We start from the raw sequence: 14,118 nt of genomic DNA, 5'->3' as shown, positions 1-14,118 counted from the left end.
ATGCAGGAGGAGGACTTTACGGTGAGATGAATTCGAGGGGAACCGTGTACGGGAAATTGTCTCGGAAGTTAAAATTAAATATATGACGACTGGGTTTCGTAAACAAAGAGGGTGTCATAAGACGGTGATATCTGGTCTATTTGTGTATGTGTAATGTTTTCTTTCATATAGACAACCGCACATAATATGGAACAGTGTCAAATTCACATTTTTTTCTTTCATATTTTTTTTGTTATTAATTTCTTTTTACGTAACTTCCCTCATAAAAATTTATTGAAGTTACTACTGTTTATGAACAAAAATCAAAAAAATATTATGGACCATTTATATACTTAACTAATAGTGACTATGCATCCGACGGGAGATCCAATAAATTATAATCTATTCAGTCATTACATTTTTAAAATAATAAACTTTTTGCATATAAACCAAGTAAATATAAAGTATGATCTGGTGACCTTCTGACACGAAGATGACGTGTACTGCTCTTTTATTACTAGTAGTCACTTTGTTTTTTTTAATTTTCTATCTAAATATATTGGTTACATCCTCCCCTTTCATTTGCTATGTCGCATGTTAGGATTTGATCACTTGTTTGATTTGTATTCAGCCAGAGGCCTTCTTTAAGTCAATAAATCAAAATTTGTCTTATAGTAAATCTAGTTTTATCTATCTAGTGCGTTATGATATCTCGTATGTTGCTATACGTTAATTAATAGTGAAGATACTGTCAGTGCCCTTTTGACAGTCACCTTGTTTGTTTTTTTTCTTCTTCTTCTTCTTCTTCTGATGGCGCTACAACCCTTTGTGAGTCTTGGCCTGCTTAACAATGTTCTTCCATTCTGCCCTGTCGGATACTTTCCTTCGCCACTGCCTGATGTTCATGGTTTTAAGATCCCTCTCTACGTCGTCTATCCATCTTTTATGGGGCCTTCCTCTTGTTCTGTTTCCTTGGGGCTTCCATCTCTGGACTACTTTTACAGCTCGATTATCAGGCATTCTTTCTAGGTGACCAAGCCAGTTTAGTCTTTGTGACTTTACAAATCTGACAATATCTGCGCTCTGCATTAGTTCATCCAGCTCGTGGTTCATTTTAATTCTCCACGAACTATCGCTGCATTGGGTTGGTCCAAATAGTTGTTTTTTTTCTATCTTAATATATTTGTTATATCCCTACATTTTAATGCATCACGCGCTCCAATTTGACCAATAACAAAGGAGATATAATGTAATACCCTTTTGGCAATGCCGCAATGTTTTTTCTGTCTCAACATATTCGCTACTCTCTCCTTTCCACTACCTCTCGTTCTTTCCAATGATGTATCATACGTCACGATCCGACGAACAATTCTACCCCTATTAAAAAACGTTCAAAAAATGAGCAGAATGAACCTTAGGTCTTGGGCATGGGCCTTTTTTCTTGTATAACTTTTACTTAATTTTATCTAATTTTACTTAATTTTATTTAATTGTTATTTAATTTTACGTAATTCCGTTTAACTTGATTTAATTTTATTTAATTATATTTACCTTTATTTAATTTTATTTAGTTTTAATTTTATTTTATTTTGGTAAACGTTGACGTTTGTTAAACGTCATTTTATTTTTATAGTAAATGTATAAGTGTATCTTACCCAATGACGTATAATAAATATATACTGTACGTCATTGATCTTACATTACAATCACAGTAAACTATGTTTTTAGGAATTTTGCGAAAAAGTTAATTCCTGTAAAGTAGTAAAATTTCCTATTAAGAATATTTGAATTATCAATTTGTAGAATGAATTAGCAATAAAATCATCCGTCTCGTTTCAAGAACAAAATATGATTGAAATGTCGGATACTGGTAGTTCAGATTTTTTCCTAGGTACCGTAGTAACCTTACTGGACAAACAGTGTGATTACTTTTATATAACGGTAATAAGTTTGATAATATCCATGTAGAAAATATTCTCCAAGAAAGCTTAATGAAACGGAAATAACGTTTATACAATACAACGTAACATAATAATGATAACGTTTTGCACACCAGAACAAAATGCATGTGTAGAAAGGGATAATCTTACTATATAGTAAAAAGTTAAAAAGGGATAATTTTACGAAGAAGTTATTAACACTGTAAAGAACAAAAAATTAGCTTACCTTGGCCACCTTATGCTTAATAATAAATACCGACTTTTACAGTTAATTCTGCAAGACAAGATTAAGGGCAAGAGAGGTCCTGGAAGCAGACCTGTATCTTGACTGGCCAATCTCAGGATTAGGACTGTTCTAACGTCAACTGGTCTAGTTCGAGCTGCTGTGAATATAATATGATGGGTCAATGTTGTCGCCAACATCGTTAAAAGATCAGCACTTGTAGAAGAACGAGAAACATGGTAGCAGAGCATATCCACATGATTTATTAAACACTGAGAAGAGAAGAGCAATAATTAAAAATTTGTTTTGAGAAAGTAGTCAAAGGATTATCTATCCAAATAAGGTACAGACAAGTCTACTGGACCAAAAAGTAATAATTAAGTTACGTGGACGTATCCAATCTGGAATTTAAGCGAAATTTCAAATGCAATTGGTATTTTGGTAGATAAATTGGCTTTTAAGTTGTTAAAGAAAATGCCACAGCGAAAAAAATCATAATTTGAAATTTTTTATCAATTTTAACTCTTCAGAATGTAATTTACTTCTAGCTTAACAATTAACATCTCACATCACGCTGTTGAAAATGTTATGAGGTTTACCACTGTAAGAGATGTTTATAACTAGAACGGCAAATAGAAAAAAAAAACAAACAGTGCAGTGACAACTCTTATAAGTCTCAGATGCATGTATAGGATGAAATGGGTGTGGTGAGATAATAAGATATTAAAGATTCATAAAAAATCCCGAAATAATATTTATTATAAATTACGTAAATTGTTTACCCACTTTAATTAGTACAATTAAAAACTATAGCACACGTATCTACTGTTAACGTGTGTGTCTTGTTTCATAATATTTTTGCTACACTTCAAGTTAGCCTTGTTATATAATCGTAAACATACCAGCAAGTGGGGCAGTCGGTTATTCATTCATAATTTGTATTTCAGTCGGTATTCATAATGTGAACACGAATTAATATAAATAAGTAATGTCATCGATACGCTACTCCGTTGTAATTATTAAGTAATCAATAAATACATACATCACATCTTATATATAGCCAATCCAACAATCAAGATGAAGTAGCTTAAGAAGTATCGCATATCCGTTTAGAGATTAATATGGTGGCGATACGAGAGTTGAAAAGATCACAAGAAGATATCTTCTTTATATTATTTTATATTATTATTATCATTACTATATTTTCGATTAAGATCCAACATGCTGTTCTGAGTGTACAACATGGTGATCAAACCCTCGATTACATCTGCAGCGACGAAGTAGTGGACTAAGACATTTCAAACCGCTGCGAAAGCTAAACTAAACAAGGTGAAAAGAATTTCATGTCTGAGGATAACTGGTGCCGTGCATACTACTCCAAGAGCAGCTATGGAGGCTCTACTAGGCCTGCCTCCCTTGTATTGGATAATACAAGGCGAGGCAAGATTGGAACGTACAGAATAAAACAGTCACTGAAACTTCGCAATGAAAAAACAGGACATATGAGTAAATATTACAAGGATTGTGACGAAAGGCATCTTTAATGACCTTCGGATCCCATGACAAAAGATACAATTTTAAGAATGCATGCAAGGTGTCTACTCCAGACAGCGATGTATGAACCCAACAGGGTAAAATCTGGTTGAATACGGATGGATACAAAACCGAAGAGGGTTTGGAGACAGGAATATACTTCAAAAATCCAAGAATTCGCGGCAGCTTTGGCTTGAGGAGAAATCGGACCATTATCCAAGCGGATATTTATGCGATACTGAAATGAATTGAAAGAGAGCTCTTGAAAAAGAGCAGATCCGTATACTGTCAGACAGTCAAGCGCCTCTGAAGGCACTGACATGACAAGAGATGACGTCCAGACTGGTGTTGAGCTGAATACGAGAACTGAATGTACTGGGAAACTGGAACAAGGTTGAGTTTGTCTGCAGGGCACCGAAGGCAACAAAAATGAGATCAACTTACTAAAAAAGGATCAAATAAACCAAACGGACCAGCTGTGACCCTGGTTGATTAGAATTGTGAATAGATGTTGGTCCTCGGTTTGAATTCTTTTCTAATAATGGTTATTTAGTGATAACATTTTCTTAGTTATCCTTGACTCATATGGTCTTCGAGCCGTTCTAATATATGTCGTTTACAATAATTTGACTTACTGGACTAAAAAATAATAACCCTCTAGGTGGGTTTTTGTTAGTTTGTATTGATCACTTTTATTTGGAAATATTGATAAGACTGAGTTAATGAGAAAGTCAGCTAAACAATCAGCTATATATGTTTTATTCTTATACTGCTGTCCATTATAACTACGTTTTTAATGGTGACTTGTCTTTTGTTTTTCCTAAATTTATGGAACATTGCTAAATTGCTGTTCGTTTTATTTTAAGTGTTAATAAATGAGTTCATTAACGAACTTAAATATTTCAGTGCTATCCACACAAACATTACTGTTTATAAAAGTATTTATAAAAGCTTTCGAATGCCTGTGCAAAAATGTCCTTTATTTCCTGCAAGAAAACAAAATGGAGTTCCATTCCTTCGGAGTCACGCGTCGGTCGTAAGGATGTGAAAATTGCGCCGTTTCGATCCTTTCAAATGAGATTCAATGAGTTAGTTTCCGGCCCATATTTCTGCTCCGGATTCATATGAAACTACGTGCGAAGTACATCTAATATCACTTTATACTTTGAAGGGATTAGAAGCGTCTTCCTCAGGGGATAATGGTTCCTGCACATATTGTTTAAAAGGCATACAGTGTTAAGACGTAGAATAATTTTATTAGTCACCAGATAAAACGTAGAACTTACAAGTATTGGATTTTTTTCTAATATAATATGCAAAGTAGATTTACACTAAATATTAATGCTTTTATCATATAGTTATACTCTCAAAAGAACTTGAGTGCAGATGATGGAGTAAAACTGGGCTAATATTATGGAATTTCAACGCTTATCAAATTAGCTTAACTACTGTAGTGACATGAAAATTTGGTTAGTTATACCAGATAACAACATAAGGAAAATTACCACTAAAATTACCACTAAGAAAATTTGATGTATCAAACAAAAACCAACCTTCCTAGTCTGTGTTTTCCTTCCAAAATTTCGTCCTATTTCTGTAGAATTAATTGCAGCAACCCATATATTTTGCTGTTTCTCATGATGTGACCAAGGTATTTGATTTTGGCTGTTTTTATTGCGAGTAACAGCTCTGTTCCTTTTTGTATTCCTAATAAAACGTCCTGATTAGTAACGTGGTCGGTATAAGATATCTTTAAGTTTCGACGATAAAGCCACATTTCGAAAGCCTCAGGTAGCGTCCCACGATTCAACTCTGCAAACTGCAAGTCATATTACAATAAGCATATTGGTAGAGATGGACATTCTAATAGTGCTGTTAGAAATATGTGGAAAGAGGCACTAAACCAATGTAACACATAAATTTCTGAAAAATGTGTGAGACATTCTTATGAAATTATTAAAAATTGGTATATCCGATAAAAAAAATATGGGTGACAGTAACATTCAACCAATTATAATGGACACTAGTAATATGAGTAGCTCATATTCTGACAGTGAAGAAATCTGGTCCTGTATAAGATTTCTTCAGGATTCGACGATAAAGCCACATATCGAAAGCCTCAATCTTGCTGCAGATAGTGTCTGTGAAAGTCCGAGACTCAACTCCGTACACAACAGTATAGGAAAGATATAACATCATATAGTAACCTGATTTTTATGGGTACTGATAAATCATAATATTTAAATAGTTTAGCCATTTTTGAAATGCAGATCTTGTTTTCTCTATCATACATTTTTTTACTTCTAGGGAATGGTCCCAGTTTTCAATGCCGTTCGTACCAAGGTATTATTTTACTCTTTCTAGTGGTTGACCATATACACTGATTCTTCCAAATTGTTGTTCCTCCTTAGAGATCATGATAAATTTTATTTTCTTAATGTTTAGTGAAAGTCCATATCTCTGACTCACTTCTGTGATTCTATTGATTAACTAACCAACATAATTATTAATGCTAGCTAGTATTTTAGTAGGCCTTCAGGTTATTAAAAGTTTGTAAATCGGTAGCCCAGTCATTTTTCAATTTCAATAAAACCTATTACGGATTGTGAGTAGAAGACTTATTTCCTTAAAATTCATGTATAAAGTAGTATGCGTTTTTCATTACTTCTATTTTTTTATTGTTCTGTTTTTTGTTGTTGTTTTTTTTAAGCCCACTTACAAAATGGAACTAGTTGATAACAAAGATATGTTTAGTAAAATTAGTTAGTGTGTATACAGCGTAAATTTATAGGTAAGCAAATGTTATTTATTAGTTCATTATAAAATTTATCTGTGCTTTCACTTTTTAATGAACAACCAAGTATAATGTGTGTTAAGTCATCCAGCTCATCACATAAACGAGAAGTAGTGGAGAAAATAATAAGAAGTGAATGGTGGTGGGTGAAGGGCTGATGGTATTAAGAAGATCGGAGGACACAACTGGAAGCAAGGGGCGCAAAATAGAAAACACTGGATTGATTTGGGGGAGGCCTATGTCCAAAGTTGGATTACTTAAGATGACTTAGATTACTGAAGAAGAAAAAGAAGAATGGTGGTGGACACGGATCCACAAATTTATCAAGGAGCTGCTTTCTTCAAAATAACGAGAGTAGAGGGAACTTGCAACTGAATTCTGAAACGAGCGAGTAGCACCTTGGAGGGAAGGGGACTGTTGCATGTCGAAATAGAAGAGAATGATAGACGACGCGAAAGGGATGGCAGCCTTACTAAGACAGGGGGTTGAAAGTCTTTGGTGGTTTGTGTGGGTGTGGTTTTCGCGATGAATGTGTGGGAGAAAGAATGGGAATAGGATGGGAATGGAAAAGAATGGTAGTAGGGTATCAGGAGAGATGTTTTGCCTTTCCATCCTGATGTTTGGAGTGACAGAGAAGAGTTTAGTTGGATGCCGACCGTCTCAGAGTGGTGACAAGACGAAGTGTCAAAGGTCTCACCCCCTCGGTCATCTCGTCCTGGCATAACTTCGTTAGGTTATTAGGAACCCAACACAAAATAAAATTCACCACATAAACATGAAGAATCACCAATTAATCCAATTTTACATTTATAGCTTGGTGAAATTGCATTAATTTGTTGTTATTTTGTTGCTAGTAATAATAAAGTTCCTGTTGTTTGGGTTGTTAAACCATCTTAGTATTGGGATTTGGACTTGACATGATTTATAATTTAATCCTGTTTGTTGCCATACAATTCTTGCCATTTAGTTTTTAGTTGAATTATAAGTGTGGCATACAAAACGGTATATGGAATACACTGGTTAATAGAATCTTTGTCTAGCCAAATAGCTACACGCTCCCTAGCCTTACTTCGCGAACATTTTGAAAACGGAATAATTTCTCGTGGAACAGGCTATGAGTAACCTAATCTGATAACACCTGAAGCTTACATCTGGGGTATGCTGAATTAGTAGTTAAGTCAGAAGTTCCGCCAGCAGATATTGGAGAACTAGGACAAAAGATGTTTTCAACAGACCTGTCTTCAACTACTGCAGGAACCACTCTTGTTAAATATGTTTACTATATTTAAACAACTCTTTATAAAAAAGTTATGAAGCTTGTTTGCGCAGCAACCTTGTACATTTGGAACATAATAATTAAAAAATAAATACAATATTCAATTTCGGTACTGTTTATCCAGCAGTAACAAGACCCCATTTGAAACAAACATTTGAAAATTTCAAACCAATATTTAACTAAATTCATACATAATTTTATGATCCTAATCCCACATTTTTCCTTAATTAAACAAAAGATTATCTCTCCGATCTCGCCTGCAGCTTGCCGTATCTCGAGCTTCTCCGATACATATGTGCATAATTTTTACACAAAAAACAAGACTGTAACTCAAACAAACCATTCAAAGTGCCAGATAGAGCCCGTTTACAAAAAACCTACCCGCAGTCGTCTACCTGCAACTTTATATATAATCATGGCTTCTCACCAAGCCGCCTCGTTCTGGAGAACGTTAAAGATAATTTAGATTAGGAATAATGATGATAATCGGCCATTGTACAACTGAATGAGACTTTTTCATTGGGAATGTTTTGTTAGCATATTATAAATGCTTTCAGAGGACTTATTTGTAGCCCGGAGAGAATAAAAAATTGAGTCTTCGGTGAATGGGCGGATATCATGTGAATAAGACATTATGGGTTAGAATAATCAAAAATCTTGATGGCTTTTATACATGTATGAATAATTTGTGGACATTAATTTATATTTTTTATAAAATATTGCAGTAATAGGGGTTGGTATAAGTGTTTGTGTAACTATCTACAATTGATTTTAATTCTGCAAATTTAAAGGTGTTTCTTTAATATGTAAATATTTTAGCAGCATAGTTTTGATGTTAAAAGATGATAATTAGAACCAGATTATTAAAACAAGTTGTTATTCTTTAGTCCAGTCGTCAGAGACGAAAAGTAACTGAATTTTGCTGAAAATGTATATTTTTGTACCTCAAAACGATCCTAAAAAGTGTTTCACTCCTACCCGGAGCTTCCCCCCACTTAGGGTGAAAAAAAAACGAAAAATATCAATTTACCAAGAATCAAGAATTAAAATTTGTATCAACTGCTTCTTTTTGTTTGCACATGTACTTTTTTCGAAACTACACAATTTCACCTACAAATCCACCAAACACCACCTTCGTTGAGGCATTTCCTGTGAAGTGAGATCGTTTTTAATTAATTTGAAAGTTTGAATTTGAAACTCAAAATCGAAATTTCATGTTATAGGTTTTAAAGATTAGGCTCTAGCAATGGAAACTGCACACCGACCGGTCAATTGAATTGGTAAATTTTTATTAATTTTATTGAAGGTTTATTTATTTACCAGTTTTATAGAAACTGACTTTATTTGCCGCAAAATAAAAAAATCCATAATTGCATATGAAATCTGCATTCTTTATCTTTAAAACGCCTTTTGATTTTTGTCAATAGGACACTCTGTTTAAAAGTTATCGAATTTTTACCGTCGAGTTGATACAAATTTTATTACGGCTTATTTATAAAGTACGGCGTACTTACCGAGTTATAATCATTATCTTCACACCTGATCTGTAAATAAAAAATAGATTAATACAACAGATCTATTGAAACCGATTTTTATACAAACAAAAATTACGTTTTGCATTTATTAGGTATTTAGTCACAAGTGTTATTAATAATTTTCAACGGGAGTATAACGATTCTATTTACAACATGACTTTTATTTTTCTATGAGCTATTCATGTATGTTCTGGTTACTAATAAGAATACAGACTGACAAATTGGAATCACAAATAGAGATCAGGGAAGAACAACAAAATTTCAGATAGGATAGGTCGACCTTAGACGCAATAAGGTGGCGCGTAACGTTGTAACGATATAATTTGCCTATTGGGTATCACTTATAGGGAGTTTAAAGTGGGGACTGAGCAATTACTTAGCTGGAGATAGGGTAAGCAAACAAACCGATACGTTCGCGAACGGCCACTCTTGTTTTGGTTGGAGAGCTGGGTCGTAAGTAAGTGAATAAGAGAGGGACTAGAAGGGGTAACTACAAAGGAAGAAATCAAAAAAATACTTACATAGATTTCCTGGACAACAAAACACAAGAAGGTTCCTAAACTATTTGAATTTGGACGCGGTTCCATATCAACAGTTATTACAAATATTATTAACAAACCTTAGAGAGGTTGGGCGACATTTGTAAACGATTTACAACAAGCTCCAGACGTTGGGGACACTTATAAGAATTTAAATTATTATTAAAAATAAAACTTATCTAAATTTTTACTGGAGCTTACATTGAGGTTAACCTTTAACACGGTATCTGGTTGTGTTGCTCTCAGGAAACATCATCTTTATGAGTACCTAAGTCAATTTCTACTATATTATATAGCTGTTATATCACAATGATAACAATAAGCAACAAGTATTGTTAGTTATATATAACTTGTGGCGACATCTAACAGTCAATTTATTGTCAAACGTTTATTAGGAGTTTTCTAAGGTTAGTCTTTTACTTCGTATATAAGCAAAGGTTGTTTTAGTGTAATTATGTGCTATTTTTTGCCGTGTATGGTAAGTTATCATATTATTTTGTTAAATAAAATTTATGTAGCTCTCAGGCAACATTGTGAGTTGAGTAATTGAGTTTTTTTTTCAGTATATGATTTTACTTTGGAAAATTTAAATAAAATGTCAACTACCTCCATTTATGGAAGAAATATAAAAATTTTGTTGTATTATTCCTGTCACACACACAAACAAAAGTAATTACTCCATCCTCTTCTAATGATGCTACCAGAAAAGATGTGTTAGGTCACTGGTCACTTTATACCGCTAAAGGAAGATGTAGATTTTGTAAAACTGGCTAAACAACTATGCATTGAAAAATTTAACATGAGGCTTTGTTTTATACGGAACAAAAATTGTTTTTATCATTCCACCGTTAGAATTGGGCCTATATTTATAATTTTTTAGTCTTAATCACTTTATATGTAGTTTTTTTTTATTAAATCAATAAAATGTCTATTAGTTAAACAGTTCTTTACATATGATTAACTAAATTTTGAGATCTTCATTAGTGAGGCTAGTACCAAATACTGTTTCTTGACTGGCAGTGTTGCTTCTAGGCAACGAATTCACAAATCAGTTTCCCCTGTCTCCTTCGGATTTTTTGTACCACAGGGTGTTATTGGGTGTTATATAAGAATATGTACCCAATAAAATAATTTTATGACATCTATTTTTAGTGTTGCCAGATACCCGGTTAAACAAAACAATTCAAAATTATGGTTATGTACCAAATAACAGAAAAGGATAATACTGACTGTCATATGTCGAAACGAAATATTAAACTTGTTTTGAAATATTAATTAATTAGTGTTAACTTTATTTAAAAAAAGACTAATATGACAATTAGCTAATCCATAAAAATTATAATTTTATTTATTTATAATTTTTGTTAGTCTGTCATGAAAGTAAAATTTTTTTATTAATGAAAAATGTCCATTTTTACTTAAACAAAAGTACCTTATATCCATCTGGCTGATATTTCCTTTAAGAAGTTTTTGGGAATGGAATTGGATCAAAAACACTGTCCCACACAAACTGTAAATGTTCTGGGACGCCCATGGAACACAACAAAAAGTCCTGGGGAGGTAGGACACTGATTCGGGCTTCGGATTATCCTGGATGACCACAAACTGCACTTTTCAAAACTCGGCCTATCAAACGCTCCTGCTTAAAACCATGTGGACCTTGTCAAATTGTTGTAGCACTGCTTTACAAAACTCCTCACATAGAACACAGCACAACAAATCGGTGATTAACTCAATAAAGACTGGCATTTAGCATTGTGAGCTCAAATTCACCTCTCCACAAAAAAAAAATTTTGCTAGTTTTCAAGAACTACACGCCGCAAGCTATGGAATAACGAACAAACAATAACGAATTTGAAGAATCCGGACTAAATAATAAAACCAAACGATTTGGCGTTCCATCGTAGAGTGATTCCATAATCTTCCCCGCATTACTTTCTCACCAACCTAAGTAGATATTTATTTGACGCGCAATATTAGCGAAATCAACATTAAAAGAATGCAATTAAAATTATTATACACAGAACACAAATGTTTATATTATCAATCTCAGTGACGCAAAAAGATTGAGAATATTTTTCGGTGTTTTTACGAGAGGAAATAGAAATGCTACAACATTAAACAGTTGCTGTCGGACATATAAAATATGCTACCATAATCTAGTTTGGCTCTGATAAAAGCCCGGTAGATTCTAAGTAATACTTCATCTTCAGCCCCCAGTCGTAATGGGCAAAGGATTTAATTAGTTTCTTCTTAATGGTGTTAATTCTACTTATAAGAAAAACTGAAATATTTAAAACATATTAAACTGCATACTCTTTAAAATACTGTATTGTAACTTTAGATATTCAAAGTACCTTTGACACTGTACAAAGAACTGTTATTCTCAGAAAATTGCTTATTACTCAATGCGATTGTTTGTTTTCTACCAAATGGATATTTTAGGGTGCTCTGTTTTAAGCACTGCCTTATTTTTACTTAGCACGAATGACTTTCACTTTTATCTAGAACCACCAGTCAGATACTCGATATATCCTGATCATATTATATTATACTGCCAAGGTAGAGTCACAGCTACCACTACCACTTTGCTACAAAATAAAATAAACAAAATATGCATGTGATCTAGGCGTGCTGAATTTGTGTTTTCAGATTCTAAATCCAAAGTTAATCACTTTACCAAAAGACATAGACCTAATCTGCCTTCTATAACTCTAAACGGACGTCGTTTGACACTTCTTGGTGTAGCCTTTGATAAAAAGCTTATCTGGAGAGCATATTCAGGAACTTAAAGAAAACTGTGCCCAAAGAATAAATTTATTAGATCTCTTGCTGACTACTCTTGGGGAGCTGATGAAGAATCACTCCTTAAAATATATAGAGCTTTAATCCGCTCTATACTAGACTATTGCAGTATCCTTTATATGGCATCTAGTAGCTTCTCACTAAAGTCTCTAAACACGATTCAAAATACATCCCTACGACTATGTCTTGGTGCTTTTAAATCAAAACCCGTTGAAAATGTTAAATCTTCAGAGCCACCACTCTATCTACAAAGGCAGCAACTTCTACTTTCATACTTTGTAGAATATCAGCAAATCCAAGTAGCCCGGTAATAAATGCATTAAGTCCATAAAACTTTCAAATACTATTACTATTTATACTCCCAAGACAGCTCCATAGATGCACATCTTCCAACATGCAATACTGATTTATGCAGATTCAGTAAAATAGAAACCGCAAACTTACTCCTCAGAAAATCCTTTTAAAATATCCTGAACTCAACATAATTTGATAAAATCTTATACACCGATGCGTCCAAGAATGAAGACTATTGTGGCTGCGCTGTGTCCAAACTGAAGATGGCAATAAGCTCTATGCGACCACCCAGAAGCTGTAGTGTTTACACCACAGAATTATACGCAATTCTTTAGGCATTAAAGACTCCAATCCACCCTACTTCAAATAAAAGCAAAACAATCGTCATTTGTACTGCTTCTCTTTCCTTGATCCATTCCATAAGATGAGTCTTCTCCAAAAATCAACTAGTCCAGGAAATACTTAACATCTGTAACCAGTTATATTCTGCTAACATAACAGTCATAATGATCTGGAGTCCATCCCTTGTTGGTATATTGGGAAATGAAAAATCAGACTATTTCACTAAAGCAGCATGTTCTTCTGAATCAGCCTTCAAAGAGGTACAAACTCATACGGATCTTAAGATATTGATTAAAAAAATCCTAAGCTCATGGACAGACCTGTGGAAGAAACCAAAAACTAAGCTGCATGACGTTCAACCCAACTTATCTCACATCAATATGTCTTCTATGAACATGAAAGAAAAATCAGTTATCCGCCGACTACGAATAGGGCATACACATCTCACACATGCAGACCTTTCCATCAAAGGACACGTTAATTTCAGATAAAAAAAATACCGTATTACGATTTTATCTTCTTTTTCTTATTGCTCCGTATCCTTTCGAAGATTGGCGATACACATGGCAATTGTAGCGTTAGAAGCTGCTGCACCAAAGATTTCTGTGTATGAGCGGTAAATCCATCTCCTCAGGTCTTTCAGCCACGAGTTTTGACGTTTCCAACTGATCTTTTGCCCTGCACTTTACCTTCAAATATGATTTGAAGTAATTCATATCTTTCACCTCTCAACACATGACTCAAGTATTTTATTTTTCTCTCTTTGATTATGCTGAGTATTAGTATTAGTAACTTTTTGTATCCATGGAATTCTCAGCATCCGTCTGTATATATACATTTCAAAGCATCTATTCTTTT

The 14,118-nt window shown here is 33.7% G+C and overlaps 1 long non-coding RNA gene across 1 annotated transcript in view; it reads right to left on the bottom strand.

The window, feature by feature from the left end:
• The window catches only part of LOC140434367 (uncharacterized), a 1,119,986-nt gene that overhangs the window by 461,041 nt on the left and 644,827 nt on the right, over positions 1-14,118 (bottom strand). The window contains exon 5 of the long non-coding RNA XR_011950047.1: positions 9,260-9,289. This is a non-coding gene — a long non-coding RNA (uncharacterized lncRNA). The remainder of the gene's footprint in view (positions 1-9,259; positions 9,290-14,118) is intronic.

The sequence above is a fragment of the Diabrotica undecimpunctata genome, chromosome 2 (assembly GCF_040954645.1).
Source record: "Diabrotica undecimpunctata isolate CICGRU chromosome 2, icDiaUnde3, whole genome shotgun sequence".
Taxonomy (NCBI): Eukaryota; Metazoa; Arthropoda; class Insecta; order Coleoptera; family Chrysomelidae; genus Diabrotica; species Diabrotica undecimpunctata.
The sequence above is the reverse complement of the archived record's forward strand: the minus strand, read 5'-3'. Positions and strand labels throughout refer to the sequence as shown.